General features: G+C 48.9%; 1 protein-coding gene across 1 annotated transcript in view; it reads right to left on the reverse strand.

Moving 5' to 3' along the window:
- GPC4 (glypican 4) overlaps positions 1–12,015 on the reverse strand; it is a 106,291-nt gene that overhangs the window by 93,514 nt on the left and 762 nt on the right. The window lies entirely within an intron of this gene.

Below are 12,015 nucleotides of genomic sequence, written 5' to 3' on the forward strand. Positions count from 1 at the left end.
AGAGGCAGACAGAATGGCAGGCAGAGGCAGAGGGAGAAGCAGGCTCCCTGCTGAGCAAGGAGCCCCATGTGGGACTCGATCCCAGGATGCTGGAATCATGACCTGAGCCTAAGGCAGCTGCTTAACCAACTGAGCCACCCAGGCGTCCCCAGAGATTACTTTTAAAAGTGAACTTCTGAAAAATATCAATCCTATTTCAATTTTAAAAACAAGTAATCTGAGGGGCACCTGGCTGGCTCAGTCGGGTTAAGCATCTGGCTCTTGATCCCAGCTCAGGTCTTGATCTCAGGGTTGTGAGTTCAAACCCTGAGTTGGGCTCCACGTTGAGCTTGGAACCTACTTAAAATAATAATAATAAGTCATCTGAAAACCCATCTTTCTTGAAATGAAGAAAGCCCTGTTCTCAGAGCTGAGGTGCACAGTAGGGATTCGCCTTCCCAAATTTACTGCTGGGGCTGTATTTGCTTATAATCCTATCTCCCTGGACACTCGCTCCCTGAGCTGGCTCCTTCCTTCCCTCTGGGCAACTTCTGCATGCTTGGTCACCACGGACACAGCCCTGGAGAGGGCAGGAATATTGCTAGCAATTGACAGGTGCACCTGGTCCACAATTTGCTGAACCAGAATCCTGTAGCAATCACAGCTGGCCCGAGGGCTTCATTTTGGGCCACTCGTCATTCAAAATATCATACTTCTGTGATCTCTATTGGCTTAAAAATGGACGCCAAACTTTCCCAGAAACCTGAAGGCTTCAGGACTCTCAGTACTGGCATGGTTCCTCTGCAACCCACTCCAAGGATGGAAAAAGAAACGCACAAGAGTTCATCTGCATTTTGGGGTGCCCATGCCACCCCAACCCCTAAAATGATGGCTGAGGTTTATTACCTGAGAAGAGTGTTCCATGTGAGCCTTACCAGCCTGGCCCATCTCCCCTGCTCTGCTTCACCAAGTACTCCAGAGTTCACCTGCGGACCCAATGACAGAAACAAGACCCTGGCCATTCACGTGTCTAACGGGGGCTCTCCTGATGGGGTCCAAAAGCACTACTCCTGGGAGACGAGAAGAGCCCTACAGGGATAAATGCTGAAGAAAACTACGCTCCACCCTGATCATCATTCCGAAGACCAAGGCCTTCTCCTTGGAAACAGGTGTCACAACTGTAATTGCCAAGACTAAAGCAGAGAGGGACGAAGTGTGTGTGTTTGGGGTAGGGGGTCAACTTTACACAGAGGTCAGGAAAGGCTTCTTAGTTGAGGGAATAGGCAAGCAAAGCCCCAAAACATTTGAGGGAGTGAGCCATGCTGCTATCTGGGAGCAGTGTTCTAGGTGCCAAGGATAAGGGCAAAGAAACAGAGAGGCCGGCACGCGGGGGGCACTGGGGGAAATGACAGAAGAGAAGACAGTGTGGACTGGCATGGGAGGGGGCCATGGGCAGACGCTATAAGGCCTCATAAGCTTTGGCTTTCCCTCTGGATGGCAAGGGGAGCCCCCCTGAGGCCCTCTGAAGAGAGGAATGATAGGGTCTAAGTCAGCGTTAACAGAGAAGGACGGTACTGGCCGATGTGCGGAGACAGACCGGACAGGGGCTGATGGCAGAGGAGGCCAGGGCAGTAGCCGCCCAGGTGGGGAGAGGAGGCCAGGCTCCGGGCACATCCTGAAAGCGGTGCCCAAAGGTAGAGCTTGTGCAAGAGCATCTCCACAGAATGCCCTTCCCGCCCAGTCTCCTGACTCCGTTCAGATCACAAGAAAATAGACCCAGTCCCTTATTTTGGAAGGCTGTGACTTCCTCATTTGCCCTCCATCTGGAGAGATACAAGGCCATCTACTGGGTCTGCCACAACCAGCAGAGCCTTCTTCCCAGAGCGTCTAGGCCCCGCGGACCTGAAGGGGCAGGAAAAAGAAAAAATTAGCCCCCAACTGGGGAAAACATGAGGCTGACCAATAACCAAGCAGCCAACTGGGGGAGCCTTCGGTTCAAAGTCAGTCGAAAGCGAACCCCCTGCATGAACCCCATGGACACAAAACACTGTTCCTCCTCAGTCCCTCCAGCATCCCGGCCGGGGAGCGACTGTGCAGCACGGGTGCTCAGAGTACACCCGCGAAAAGTTGTCTTGTTTCGCAATTGAGAATCTTAGCATGGGGAAATATTCTATAATTAAGGCAATTTTAACAATAGCAGATAATAATTTGACTATAAATTGTAAGGAATGTAATGACTGCTTATTCTGGCACCAAAGCAGCAGGACTTTCTGTGAAGTGACTGCCAAGAAAAATGACACTCCCACTCAGACTGGACCGTGGCAAGTAGTAACTGTTAACCACACGCTTTACACTGCAGTCTGCAAAGACACGGAGCTTTGTTTTCGTCTCTAACCAAACACAAGGCTGCAAACGCAAACGGGAGACAAACTGTGGTGGGATAGAAACAACTGAAGGAGGAAAAGAGAGGAGTCCTATGGCTTAGGGCTCGCTGGGATGCCCATGTCAAGGCTTTGGAGAATGAAGGAGAAGTTCTGTGGTCCAAAAGCCACCACTCTCCAGCCTGCGCTCCCTGCAGCCCAGAATCCCCGCACAGAAGAAAGAAGTCAGGCTTAAGGAGGCTGGCGAAAGCCAGGGGAGAGAGTAGCTTTTGGGGTAGAAAGGACTAGAATGGAAAGGATGGCTGGGATGAAGTGAGGACAGGTGACCTTGAGGTAGACTAGATGAAACCAAGCCTGCCCAGGGGCCCGCCGCCCCCCCTCCTGAGGACGTGGCAGGAAGTAAGCTCCCGGTAGAAAGCTGGAAGCAAGGACCAGGAGGAGCAAAAGCAGCCTCCCTTTCCCAAAAGCACTGCTGCAGGTACAGCGGGGTTCCTCTTAACATTGGGAATGGACAGTAGAAGCAGCAACCATTTGTCCCTCAGGATTAAAACAAACCACATCAAGTAATCTACTCCCACCACCAAGCAAGAAGTAACACTCAGTTTCCAGGTTTGAAAAGACGATTCTGTCTTTTGCCCTTTTTTGTTAGGCGTCTACGACTAAACGCAGAAATTTTAAAATAAACAGCTTCGCCTGAGTTCACTGAAAAGGGAGAAACAGAAAAATATTCAAAACATACCGAAGTCAAAAAGCTTGCTCGAACTTATCTTCGAACCACAAATGGGGCTCGAACACCTGCCTGTGACAGAAACTGGAGATCCATGGCCTCAGATCAGGCATGAAGGGGCAAAGAAGGGCTTTTTTTTTTAAAGGTTCAAATGAGGCACATGGTCAAACACAAGGACCATGCAATGTGTGTACTCCTATCCATAACCTCTAGCGCTTCTCTAATTATCATTATCCATTTACTCACTTTGGTAGATGTTTAAAAGGGAAATCAATATTCAAATATTTAAACCTGTCCCCTCTAACCAAAAACCAGCTCTTGCCTCTTCTGACTTCAGGGTCCCAAGCAGAGCCCGGCAGGCAGTAGCAGGAGTTAGGAACCAAATGGAACCTGGATGTTCTAGAGGACTTAGGAGAGCACCAACCAAAAGCTCTGAAGTGAGTAAGCCACTAAATTAATAATACACAGTCTTTAACGTTTTTTTTTTTAAAAAAAGGACAAAATGACACAGAATGGACCCTATCGATCCAGTGCTGGGAAACGAGGTGCCCTACCATGGTGAATGTGTAAGTGAACTGAACCTTCCTCTCTTTCAAGGGCAAGTTTGGATTTCAAATAGGTGTACTTTCCCTGGTCTACTCTCTAACTAGGTAATGATACCAAGCACTCTGATTGAATACTGCCCCAAAACACCCTAGTGCCCCAGGACTTAGGGAGCTCCCTCTGCCACTGGCCCCATCAAGATCAGCAAGTCCTGGGTCTGTCCCTGCCCTGTTTCACTCTCACTTCTCCCAGAAGTCTTGCTGCCTCTAAAAATCATCGCCCCCCCCCCCCCAACCCCATGACCCTTCCACTCCCCAACCAGCACTACCGGCTACTTCTCAGGCTACTTCTCACCGGCCAGGGACTGGGAAGGCAGATAACTGTTCTATCCTCTCACCATTCCCCCCCAATTTGAACGCAAGCACCTCAAAAGCTTGGCTCCTTTTAAACCTCTTTGAATCCTGAGCACCTAGCATTTTACTCTTGATAGAAGAGCTACTCAATCATTGATTGCTGATGATAAATTCCCAAAGGCCTTGTCTCCAAGTAGAATGCACAGGCCTTATGACAGCTGTTTCCATCCTGTAGCTTTTCTGCTTACTTCCACATTCCCAGCTGTGTTCTGGATGGCTGTGCCGGCCAGAAGCCTAGGGATTTACTGTACTTCTATTTCTTGATAAGATACTTGAAGAGAATAAACACATGGCAAAGAGGACATTAAAGTAAGGGATAAAGAGATCCTTTTTATCTTACCAATAAGGAGAAAGGAAAGAAATATCACCTAGCACACTGACACTTAATAAATGACAAGCAAGACTGGATTCCTTTCTAATTCTCTCCAAAGTACTCTCAATGGCCTCGGCTTACTTCTCTGCCTGCAGCGAAGCATCCCAGGCTATGCGTCACTTGCATCTTGATTAAAAAATATTTTTTTTCCAAGTTCAGACCTTCCTCTTAAATCCAAGTTAGCCAAAATTAAAATGAGTGTGCACTGCATCTAAATTAAAGCTCTCCTCTGAGACAACACTTTATGATGAATTTCATTGGAAAATTTAGAATCGTAGAATCTGAGATGGAAAGGACTCAGGCATAATTCTAGGGCAGTGGTTCTCAACCAGGGCTGTATTGGGGAGCTGGGTCACTGGGACTACTGGGGAGCTTTTTTTTTTTTAACTTTTATTTATTTATTAATTGACAGATCACAAGTAGGCAGAGAGGCAGGCAGAGAAAGAGAGAGAGAGAGAGTAGAGGAAGCAGGCTCCCCGCTGAGCAGAGAGACCAATGCTTGGCTCGATCCCAGGACCCTAGGATCATGATCTGAGCCGAAGGCAGAGGCTTTAACCCCACTGAGCCACCCAGGCGCCCCAACTGGGGGGCTTTTAAAAATGATCACGGCCTAGCCTCACTGCCAGAAAGTATGATTTAATTTGTCTGGGGGTGGTGCCCAGGCGTTAGATTTTCAAAGCTTTCCAGGTGATTCTAAGGTGTGGCCAGGGTCGACAATCTCTGCTCTAATACAGCATTCTCATATCCCTGCTCCCATTTTTCAGACAAAGGAGAGAGAACCCGAGCAAAGGTATCAGACATGGAATCTGTCAAGGCCAAACTAGGACTGCCCCTGCCAGGGAACCACATCCTCCTTGCGTAAAAAACTACTCCCACCTATCCCAAAGGAAATGCGTTTTCTGACTATTCTTTGCCTTGGAATCCCACTGCATAATTCGTGAAAACCTAAACTATATCTGCCAGGGGAGAGGTTCATCAGGCATGGCTTCCCCTTAAAGACGCCTTCCTGCTTTGCCTCTGATGGGCTGGACTTCCCAACCCACCCTTTCCCCCATGATCATCACCCGGCCTCCTTTCAAACCTCTTGCAAGGTGCACCTCCAATTCCTTCGGCTAGCTCACTTTCTAGTCTGTACCTGCCCCGCCGAACCTCGCGGCCTTCCCCCTATCCCCCTGGCCAAAGCTCTTTCCATTTTGTGGAAGATTCCTTCTCCCCTGAAGCAGCCTCTCTTACTCTGCCAGTTAGTCATGCCGCCTTCTTTTTTTCTTCCCCCAAGCAGCTGGTCTTTTTGATGTCTGGCACACATTTATCTGGGCTTCCAATAAGATGTTTTTACATAGTTTCCAGGCTTCCTGGAGGTTATGGACTTTTTTTTTTTTTTGGATAACTCTTCCATTCAATTTTTTCCCTAATTTCTAACATTTGTTAGAGTTTCTTTTTCAAAAGTTGAATACCTGCCTGATGGATCGCTTTGATTTTTCTCTCCCACCAGATTGCTGAATTAAATGCATCAGAACTTAAATATAACATTTCAAATTACCTCCAGGATGGAATCGCTTCATGAATTTTCTGCACTTTCATGTTCTCTGTAGTAAGCAACAGATGCTTAGCCAAGTGGAATTGAAATGCTAGTTCTTACCTGTGGGTGCTTTAGTGGGTCTGCTTATATAAAATATCCTGATACCCTTAAGCCTGCGTCCTTTTGCTTGGTAAAGACAATAAACTTCAGCTTTTATTTTGTAAAAGGTAACCAGTGTGCACTGAACAGCTCTACATGCCAAATCCAATGTGCTAAATCACTCTTCTAAATTCGCTCCAAATTGCCTAACACGCAAGTCTCAGTTATCTATTCCTTAAAGGAGATCTCAGCGAGAAGAAAAACAATTCTGGATCTTGCCGAAAAATTCCTGTAGCACTTGGTTTTTAATGAAGTGGTTAAGAGGAACACTCCATCCTCCCCCCGCAAAAAAGGAATAAAAAACATTTATTATATGCTATACCGCTGTTATCACTGAGATTTACTGTAAATTTATTTCACTTCGAATGTCTAGCTCCAAAAGATCCCCAAGACAGCAAGAGACCATGGGATGACAATCTATCATCAAGGCAGCCTAAACCCCACTATGGCCCTGGGATCCTGGCAGAGAAAGCGAAAGACCGGTCTCGGCTATCCCCCACCACTCACCCCTCAGGCATTTACCGAATATTGCCTTGAGCTGCCCCACTTAGTACTCAGAACAGCAGGAGCTGCCCCCTCTGCCCTCCGGCTGCTCACAGCCGAGAAGGCACACAGGTGCCCACACGCACCATTAACTAGAACACGAGGCAGTCCGGGCGAAGACCATCCATCTGATTCAAGCAAAGAGCTAGGAGGAAGGGGAGTTCAGGGGTGACTTAATGAAAGTATCATTTGTGATACTTGAAGCCACTGAAGCTCAAAGCGGAGGAAGGACTCCATTCAGAGCCGCGTGGCAAGGAAACGAAGCTGGTGCTGGTCAGCACGGAATGAGAGGGTAACAAGCCGAGAGGAAGGCAGGCCAGTTAAGAACTGCATCCTTCTGTTCAATCACTGTATCGTATACCTGAAACGCCGTATGTTCGCTCTACGGGAATTAGAACATTTTTTAAGGAGAACTGCGTACTTAAAACAGCTCTCACTGCCTTTATGCCCCCGGCCTCGCTGACACTTGAAATGCAGGGACACCAATTCTCTTCCTGAAACAGTCTCACTAAGGACACTCCCCCCCCTCAGAAACCATCGCCGGCTCCCCTAGGCCCAGGAAATACAATTTCTATTCCTTCTAGGTTGTCCGTGTCTGGGTATTAATACTTCGCTGCAAAGCACAGGGCTGGATCCGCTCTCTACATCGGCATCAAAATAGGGCTGGGATGGTCTTTTGCTGGTCGATGGTCCTCTCGTAGCTTCTATTTTTGAAGCCGGCCCTCCATGGGATTCGGGAAGGCACTCTGTCTTAGGACCTATACAACAATGCATGGACCGTTATTCTGGACCGAGTTAGCCCTGGGCTCAGGTCCCACCTCTACCACCGACCAGCTGGGAGCCAGTGAATCTATTTCCAAAGCCCTTTGATTCCTCGTCTCATAAAATGGGGAAAGATGATGAAGAGAATAATACTTCTGACTTCGTATGGTTGTTGTGGATTTAAAAGAGGGAATATGTAAAGCCCTTAGCTTAGGACCAGGTCCAGAGAAAGCAACCAATAGCTACAAGCTCTTTTCCTTGAGGCCAAAATGTATTTTTTGTGAACATATGCAGGAAAAATCTCAGTGGTAAAACAGTTAACGTTCCTGGGGAGCCAGACACTCCCTTCCAACTGATTTAGATTAACGCCGATGTTGTTTCCCTTGTAGAGACAACAAGAAACTTCCTTTTCATTCCTCAGTATAGTCTCCAGCTAATCCTGAAATTGCATGCAACCCAATGTGAGTCAAATAAAAAAGGAAAATAGTAATTATGCTGAATCAAACATTTTATATTTGTATGTTCTAACTAGAGATTGAGCTGCATAAGCCAGAACTTTTTATTAAGGTCTTTTTTTGAGCATGTCCAGGAAGTAGTTCCTATACTACTTGAGACGATCTCTACGCTGACAGGTCCTTTGGCTCAGTTAGACCCTCTTTCTTAAATAAAACGAAGGGAACCAAACTGAGGATTCCAACAGAATAGAAGATCACAAGTTCTCTGCAAAATCCAACCCACCTACTTCAAGTGGGAAAGAGGAAATGCAAATCTTGAGGACATATGTTGTGTCTTACATGCAGTAAGCAACTCTACATTAAAAAGGATGCCTATCTCCCCAGCACACGCAAACACTTTCTGCCACATAACCCTAACATAGCTTGTCATTCCCCGAACCCTCTGAGGCACATATATGTGCATGTGCGCATGTGTGCAAGTGCATTGCTCATGAACATGAATGGGAACAGGAAAAAAAAAAAAAAACAGCATCACCACCATGGCACAAAGTTCTCCTTGGTATCCTTCAAAGTCCCTCTGAAAGAGACCTATGGCAGGCTTCAGAACACCCCTAACCAACCGTCTCACTCTTAAAGACAATTTTGGTAAAAATTAGATTAGTAATAAAATCCCAATGCCTGAGGAGGCTCCTGGCTGGCTCAGTCAGTAGTGCACGTGACCCTTGATCTCAGGGTCATGAGTTCGAGCCCCATGTTGGAGGTAAACATCACTTAAATAAAAACTTTTTAAAAAAATTACAAATAAAATTAAATGCCAACGGTTGCCTCTCTCTAACCCTGTCTTTATGGAAGGCACAATGAAAATGGTTAGATTTTTAAATTTACTCGTGAACTAGCACTACCGAGTTGGTAATCTGGCCCCAAATCCTTTCTCCGTTGGAAGTCTGTGGGTGCTCCTTACTCCTTATCTGTGCCACTCAGATGGTACTTCTCTCACTCCGTGTCACATTCGGATTCTGCACGTGTGGCTTGTCCCCATACTGCCTGGAAAGGTCCTAGCGCCGGAGGCCCCTCCGGCCCTTCTTGTTGCCTCCACATTGCCCAGCACAGAATGCTGCACATAGTAGGTGCTCCAAATAGATATGCCCATTGAAAGCTGAACAAATACCTATCCTCTGTGTTCAAGATCCCTTCTGAACTCCCCATTATTTGAGAAGTTCGGGGGTCAAGCGGATAGGCAATGTGGGACCTCACCTGGGTCCTGGAGCCCTGTCGGCATGATGTGCTCCCTGACACCCTTGAGAGCACATCAAAATTACCTTAATTATGATCTCAAAAGACTGAGCCTCCTTAAAAACACAGTATTCTTAAAGCCTGTTCAAAGCTCTAGAAGGCAAGTACAAGGCTGTCAGAAATAAAACCTTAAACTTGGGCTAAGGCTGGTGCTAGGCACCCAGGTGTTATGACCCTTTGCCTGAAAAACCATCCTGAACTTTTTGCATAGGAAAAAAAAATAGATCATCATTCCCACCCCACCCCCCTCCACCAGCACCACCACCACATACAAAGACCCCTGGCCAGGGAAAGTGCCTGGCAATTCATTCAGACATGGGTCGTACACAAGTCACTGGATGGACTACGCTCCCCAAAATGACCAAAATTATCTGAGCGTAGCTCAGGGAAGACAAGGCTCATGTATATGCATCTGGACAGGCCAGGGTGATGATAAAGATTACCCCCTGTTTCTATACTGGCCGTCTAAAGGTATTTACTTGGGTCTGTCTGTGTTGTGACAGTGTCCTAGACTCAAATGAATGCCTCTAACACTCCACATTTTTGAGCCATTCAGTCATGCATTTTTGTTATTGTTGAAAGTGGTGCGAAATTGCACTGCATGAGCTAAAGTCCTTGGTGGTCTTCCAAGGATTCCAGCTAAAAAGGCACTTCCTTTGTTCCTCAGGAGAATGCAGTCCAGTAGGTCATTCAAAAGGGGAAATAAAAGCAGCAGCCCTGGGAGGGAGATGAAGGACAAGACAAAAAGAATAAAATGTTTTGGGTGTGAGCACATTAGCTTCCATTTCCTGCTGCTGGTCTAATAACTCTCCCATCTTTGGGGGAAATATCCAGATAGACATATATGCAAAAATACCGCTCAGGTGTTTGCTGGCCACCAGGGCAATGGAAGGGAACACCTAGCAGAGTCCTTGAGCACCCTTCAAACTTCCTTTTTCCTGAGATGCTGGCTAGGAAGGTGTCCTGCCATGAGGAGCCTGCCCAGAGCCAAGTTGGAGAAAGCGGGGAGGGCACTCTCACAACCCACTCCCTGAATGCCTCCAGTCCCTCTCAAAGGCACATATTGTTTGCAGGAGCAGAAGATGAAAACTTGTCACATTCCCATTAAGTGCATCGCTGCCTCTATCCCTTCAAAATGTGGGAATGACAACTGTAACCTTCACGCCAATCATCTCTGCTGGGACCAGGCCCAAACCGTGCAGGGCACAAAGACCCCAGGTCTGACCTGTGGAGCCCCCAAGCTTCAGTGGCTGCTGGTTCACTTCACTTCTTCTGGAGGGGCAGGAGGGAGAGGGGAAAGAAAGAGGGCTTTTCAGGGCTCCACAACCAATAAAATCGTGCCGCTGTGAGGACATACTTGAGTTCGCAAAAAGACAAGCAGCTCAAGGGCAAACAGTCTCTAATCAGTCGTGTGCGAGTCATTTGATAACTGCCAAGGTGCAGCGGGCTCCTAAGGCTGCTCCGGCAATTTCTTGAGTTCTATTTCTAGACGGATGCTGAATACACTGGGAAAGTGCCCAGCGACTTCCCTCAATTACCTTTGTAATTTATATGTAATTGATGACTGCACTTAATCTCCAAGGTTATTAATAGCCTTTCCAAAAAATGACCCCCACGTCTTCCTAAGCCTCTGGAAGCGCCTGGTTAAAATTACAGTATTTCCTTTGCTGGCTGCCGCCCCCCTGCCCGCCCCACCCGGGTGACCAGCACCGCTAGGCAAAGGCTCACTCTCCTCATTTCCATGAAAGGTTCGGAATGGAGGCTTGCCCCCCCCCCGGGGCTCGAACCGCTTTCTCCTCCGTTAGGTTACGCTGGCCAGCCGCCAGCTAGATCCGCGGTTCTTTCCGAACCCTCAGGGCGAACGGGCTACCTGCGCCGCCGCCCGCTCCAGTGCGGCCCGCGGGGATGCGCGCAACAGCTGCCCTCCGCGAATGAGAGACCGCGACCTGGAGGGGACCCGCGGCAGCCGCCTTGCAGGGAGGGGCGAAGGACGCCCGCCGAAAAGCCGCCTCCCCGGCCCGGAGCTCAGAGAAGGGCTTTCACCAGTACCCCCACGCACCCCCCAGCGCCCAAATCCGGTGAACTTTTTCACAGGCTAAGGCTTCTCCATTTGCATAACCATCTCCAAACTGGATTCAGGTTTCCTGTAGTCAGTCCTTTCAAAGGTTTGTAATTGAATGTGCAATTAACCCTGAAAATGAGGTGAGAAAAAAGAAAGGGGGGGGGAGTGGAAGTACCCTTCCCGTCCAGCACCTTCCGGAAAGCAGGAGAGTTCCCAAAATTCAGGGTTTGGAGGGGTAGAGAGTCGTTTGCTTTTTAAACACGACTTCTAAAGCCGCTGTAGCTACTAAAACTCCTAATCCGCGTCAGCGCTAGAGGAGAGGCGGGGAGAGGGTTTTTAAAAGAACATCAATGAAACCTCCATTGGAGTTCCACGTTTGGCGTCCCCGGGAAGCTGGCACGCTGTAGGCTGCGCCACCCCCCCACACACACACAGACACACACAAACACCCCACCGGCGACCCTCACCCCCCCCCAGCCTCTCGTCACCCGCACAACAAAGCGGGGAGCCCAGTAAGGAGTTCAACCCGGAACAGGCGACGGAGCCGGTGACACGCACTTTGCGGGCCAGAGTCCTCGGGACTCCCCGGGTCCGGGAAGGCGCGGTGGGGCGGGAGCAGATGCGGGGTGGCACCAGGTCCGGCGGCGGGGCACCCCGCCTCGCAGTCCCGGGCGGCCGCGCTGCCCCGGGGCTCGCTCTCGCGCTCTCTGCCGCCTGCCCACGGCTCCCCCCCCCCCACCGCCGCCCCAGACTACCTGCGGCCGCGCGGGGGTTCCGCGGCCCCTTCCCCGGGGTGCCTGCCTCCG

The sequence above is a fragment of the Mustela erminea genome, chromosome X, assembly GCF_009829155.1.
Source record: "Mustela erminea isolate mMusErm1 chromosome X, mMusErm1.Pri, whole genome shotgun sequence".
NCBI lineage: Eukaryota > Metazoa > Chordata > Mammalia > Carnivora > Mustelidae > Mustela > Mustela erminea.